Here is a 6,266-nt window from a genome sequence, read left to right as displayed (position 1 = left end):
GGGGCAATCTCTTCAAACTTGGCCCAAATAAGATCTTGAGAAGATGTGTCAGGGAGGAGGAAGTTTTTGACATTCTCCTGACTTGTCATGATGGGCCTTGTGGAGGTCATTTTGTAGCAAAGAGGACTGCCTTCAAAATATTGCAGGCAGGCTGCTATTGGCCCAATCTTCATCAAGATGCGAGGAGATATACCAGCCAATGTGATTGGTGTCAAAGGATGGGGAAACATACTCCAAAGTATGATATGCCCATGCAACCTCAAGCGACCTTTGAGCCATTTGAGAAGTGGGGCATGGACTTTCTGGGTCCTATCAACCCTCCTTCAAAACATAAGCAATACATCATTTTGTGCACTGATTATCTGACAAAATGGGCAGAGACAAAAGCAATCAAGGCAGCAACAGAGGAAAAAGTAGTTGAGTTTTTAAGAGAAAACATATTCTATAAGTTCGGGTATCAAAGAGAACTGGTCACAGATCAAGGCAGTCAGTTCACTTCCAATTTGATTAAAGACCTACTCACACATCATAAAATCAAGCACAGGACTTCCACCCCTTACCATCCACAAGACAATGGGTAGATGGAAGTCACTAACAGATCTTTGGAATGAATTCTGACCAAGGTAGTGAGCAACAATAGAAAATATTGGGCGGATAGACTAGTTGAGGCCACCTAGGCCTACAACACAACATGGAAGACCACCACAAGGTTATGTTGTGTTGTACAACAACCCCCCATTTCTATAAAAAATTACAAAAAACTTTAATTAGAAATGGGTCCCTTTTTTAAGAAACTTAGTAGAATTCAATGATTCAATAACAATTGCATGCCTGGATTTAATCATATAACACATGGAAACCCTTATCAAAAGGCTCGATGCAATAGAACTATTATCCAAAACCTTTTGTTAAAATAAGATATGAAATATCCTTTTGAAAAGTCCTCATAAGTAGATCCTCGATGTGATAATGCGATCGGAGATCACATATCGCAAATTAAAAGAATGCATTCCAAAAGGTCTATACTAAAGCTCTGATCTGATAACGTAATCGCAATCGGCAACCAGAGGTATCACATGACACATAGCAAAAGCAATTTTGAATTCCCCGATTGCGATATCATAAAGTAAGGCATGTGTTTGAAGAAAAAACTGTCAAAATGTATTATTAGCGGGCATAAACCTTAAAAGCAATAAATCAAACTATCTGTTGATTATTCCTCCACCTTATTATATTCTTTACCTTTGTCATGATCAGAGCTATCAGTCTAAAACGTTAAGCCTTACCCATTGAATCTCCCGATTGCGATTCACGATTTATCGTTGATCGCTAATCAAGAAAATCCAAAGACATGTTTGAAAGGATCATCAAGCATATATGCGATGCGACGGGTAATTATTACATTTATTTACTACAATTGGTGGTTATGGTGGTCATTAATTTCGTAGTTAAGGGTGAATCCTTCGAGGATTTATCCTGTGGTGATACTTAATTACATTTGGTTTATCATGTGCAAATTACCTTAACTGTTTTCATTTCGTATTAGCTTTCACCATATATATTTCTCTGTTACGTTTCCATTGTATGTGTAGAGCTACTTTGAGCTGATGAATCCAGGAAAAATGGGAAAGAAGGTGAAGAAAGACAAGGCCCCTGTCGTAGTTAAAGAACCTGAACCAAATAAGAAAGGATTGATATCATATACGACTTACCTTGGTTTAGGAAAAGCAAGCTGGGAGAGTATCTGTAATTTGCTAGAAGGAGAAGAGCCGAAAGAACTCGAAGAAGAAGCTACAACAGATTCTACAAGAAAATCAGAGAATACATTGAAAGAATTGACCTGCTCATACCTACATAGAATTGCAACGTGTGCCAAGGTTTTGCCATATAATGATGTGGTCAGATGGATTTTTGAAAGCATTGTGACCACATATAGGACATTCTCTATAGCTGATGGGAAAGTGTTCGGGTCGTTTAGAGCAGAGGATCTTAGACAAATGTACCATTTACCTTAGCTGGAGAAGCAGTATAATAAAGAATTCTTGGAGGCTTTTGCGAAGGAGAATGACATTGAATCCGACCCTATCAGGCAATGGAGACATTTCCCAACCAAACACAAGCATGAGACATCGAGTATGTACTCGGTAGACTCATTGTCTTCTCCTTATTGTTATGCTGGTGCAATGTGTGCAGACTCTTCGGAGTCCATGATTCTGCTAAGTTCTCTATAGATATGGTCCTGTTATTGGAGGCTGCAATTAATGGCTATGTCATGGATTGGGTAAACGTTCTATCTGACAAAATGGCCACCGAGATACTTGAATATAGAAGAAAGAGGTATGTGACTACCCGGGTGATACCCCCCTTTTACTTCAGTGCCTACATTATGGACACCGTCTGTTTTAATTCCGAATACCCCATTCTTGGATGGAAATGGACTCCCCAAGATCCCAATCCTATTCACATCTATCATAAGGAGCTATGGAAAGCCCATTATAAAGACCACCTGTACAGAATTTGTCATGGTTTTATTCTTCCCATGTATTATGCCATATTCAATAAGCCTGCTCCTAGGTTATCCGAGGAAGCATCAGTCGACCTAACCGCAATTGGCAGTTGGTTTGGAGAAGAAAGATTCACCTGTATAAGACTTTTCGGTAGCCTTTCCAACCCTCATGTTCTTCCTCTGTATATCCCTGATAAACTACTGGCCAGAGAACTAGCATATCAGATAATAGTTGAAGGAACGTCAAGGACTCTTAGGGATTCCAAGAAGCACATGTGGCCAACATTTCCTCTTCGATGCGGTGCTTTTACTCTGCATGATTTCAAACATGCAGAGAAGGAGGCTGAGAAAATAAAACTATTAAAGCTCACAACTATCCCAAAAAGGAAATACGATCCCAGAGCTATTGCCTACAATGTTATTGCTCAGGCCAAAAAAGCTAGATTTGATCATGAGGAGGATAGCTACGAGGACTTGTTTGTTTCAGCAGAAATATTTTCTCGAGTCAAACATATGGCCAAGATTAAATTGGGAGCAGAAGGACTTGGGGAATTCTATAGGCTCAGGGAAAAGAGATTGGAAACACTCCCTTTAGATTCATTAACTACAGCCTCAACAGTACAACCACAAGGCCAAAATGAAAAGGAAGTTACTGAACAAGCTCCCAAAATTGAAAAGATTCCTGAGAAAGAGAAGACACCAGAAAGGGAATAAAAACAGGTAACAGCTAGTGAACCCCATGATACAGACATTAATATTGATCCCAAGTTAATCAAAGAATGGGAACAATTTGATTCAATCATCAGTAATCCTGAGAAAGCCTAAGGGTTCACTACACCAGAAGTGTCTACAACACAAAAATCAGTAGTCAACACTGTTCCGATTGTAGGAACAAGCGACCCACCCAAGAATGACATAGAGATTATCCCTAAAAATCCCACTAAGGAGATTATACTGCAAATAGAAGAAACACCACCCCTAGATGTCTTCTACAGTCCTAAGCATAGGGCTATAGTCAAAAGACAGAGGAAAAAGAGGAAAATTGATCACAGTCCTCTTTTGACTCCTCAGATTGAAATGATGAATGTGGTATGGAAATAAGAGGTAAATCCTTCTGAAGATTTAATGAAACTGTCTCAGCAAGGAAAATTTTAAGAACCACCCTAAATTTATATGTATAATAAATGGGCTAATCCCCATGATACATAGGAAAAATGGGAGGAGATTTTATCAATAATATAATATGTTTATATAATTTTTTTGGCGAATATCTCACTAGATTATATTATCTTGTACAGTGATGGAGAATCTTTCACTGAATTATAAAAACTTTTAAGATCTTGGAAAATCTTTTACCGAATAATAAAACATTGTGAAGTCTTGGCGAATGTTTTGTTAAAGTATGAAACCATATATGATAATAAGAAAATATATTCATTAAGCTATAATATACTAACATACATGTTTGGAAAAAAGAAACATAATTTTCTCTTCCTACAAACAATGTTCCAAGTTTCAGTGGCCATGTTTGACAAGGTTCTTACAATAAACTCTTTCATATCTTTCTATTAGTTTTGATAATATTCCACAACAAAGTTATTGTAGGTGTTGATATTGACCACGAGTTCTGTCAAGGTAGGAGAGATTAATCTTTTCTCTACAACTTTTGTCAAGCTACCACTTTTTTCAAGTTTCAAATTTCTTTCTTATTCAATAGACTCCAACTGTGAGATAAAAAAAACATATCAAGTTTGTTTACCTCAACACGCCAACACGTAGCAAGCCCCAACTATATTATATAAGAAAGTATTATGTATCCCAAAGGCTTGAAGGGATATAATTGAAAGAAGTAACCGTTGTGAGAAGCCTTCCAATCAATATATGAATATATAAATGTAGATTTATTATTATTTTAATTGGAAATCTTTTTTTTTTTTTTTGTAAGCTTAGGTGGGACCTTCTCATTTTCGAGTTTTTACATGTCCGTTATTCACCCCATTTCCAGGGAGGGTAGCACAAGAATCGAACCCAAGATCTCCGGTTCGGTGAGACTTCATTTCCACGGCCATTGCCACTTGAGCTACCCCATGCGGACATTTTAATTGGAAATCTTTAATTAAATAATAAAATTTAATTACGTCTCTCCCAATCTAAATTGCTTATTAGCATAATTCACTACCCTCATATGTCTCGCATTTTTTAACACCGTTGTAACATGTAGATTAATTTCCTTTTTGGTGAACAATCTCCACCTTTTAGGAAAATATGGTGCGGTGGTTCCAACCCCTATAGATCATTAGGATAAACTAAGAATAGCATAGAAGATAAAAGGTTGTACAAACCAGCTTATTTTTCAAACAACTAATCCAACATCAGTACCTAAACCTTTTAATGAAGATATCATATTGAGAATGTTTGAAAAATGGCAGGAAATATTCTGCGAGGGTGATGCGGAAAGAGCGATAAGGTTTCTGTTTTGAATCTTTTTGTTAAATTAGAAAAACCAATATTAATGGAGATATTGGTATTTTTTACTAAATTTTGTGAAGTGACTAAATGTAACTTTAACCATTCACCTTAAGATGTTTTTACAATATAATTTCCTAAGTCTATTTAATATCTTCATTATCATAAACACCAACCTATATCCATCTTAACTCCACATCTACCACTCTTAGAGGGACGAAATCTATTTATCCCTCTGAGCACTTGGTAGACCCAGAATTAAGATGGATCTAAGATGATAGAATTTCCCCTTTAAATAGTCTATTCTCACATGAATACCATGGTATTACCATGGGTTATCATAAACCTAGAGCTTAAAAATTACTATTAGTAATTTAAAAAATTAATAAAATTAATAATTGATTTTTATTTTATTTTTTATTTTAAGCAAGTTAAAATGTTTAAAATACATTAAATTACAACATCCATTTTTACTCTTGATGCACCTAGCCCCGAGAGGGATTAGATATTTTTCACTCTATGCTAGTTTTCATATCATGATATTTGATCCCTCTATGGGCTTAGTAGATCCAGAGTAAAGATGGATCTATGCTGGTTTAATTCCCCCCTTTAAATATGCTATATTCCACGTGAATACCATGGGTCAATACCATGTGCCATTTTTATTTTTATTAATACTAATATTAAGGTTAATAATGTTTTCTTGCATGGTATTAATAATATCTAGCCCATGGTATTTGGCCCATAGTATTTTGCCCATAGGTTTCACCTTTGTAAATATAAGGTGACTTATGGAGTAAATATAAAAAAATGTTTTATTTATTTACCATACCACTCGTTTATTTATATTTTTATTAATTTACCATACCTCTTTTACAAATATGGTATTTGGCCCATATGATTCACTTAAATAAAACCTATTTTTTGAGCCTTCATAAATAGAAAGAGGGTTATGGACTAAATATTAAAGTAGGTTTTATTTATTTACCATACCTCTAGTTTATTTATATTTTTATTTATTTACCATAGCTTTTGAGTAAGTATAAAAAGAGGTTTTATTTATTTACCATACCTCCACTTTATTTATATTTTTATTTGTTTGCACCCTTGCATGTATATAAGGTGGCTTATGGAGTAAATATAAAAAATGTTTTATTTATTTACCATACTTCTCATTTATTTATATTTTTATTAATTTACCATACCTTTTTTATAAATATGGTATTTGGCCCATAGTATTCACTTAAATAAAACCTATTCTTGAAAATTAGGGCGAATGGAAGGTTGTAACTCC

The sequence above is a fragment of the Pinus tabuliformis genome, chromosome J (assembly GCF_031772625.1).
Source record: "Pinus tabuliformis cultivar Carrire ecotype Pingquan chromosome J, CPIR1, whole genome shotgun sequence".
NCBI classification, from domain to species: Eukaryota; Viridiplantae; Streptophyta; class Pinopsida; order Pinales; family Pinaceae; genus Pinus; species Pinus tabuliformis.
This window is presented reverse-complemented; position numbering follows the sequence as displayed.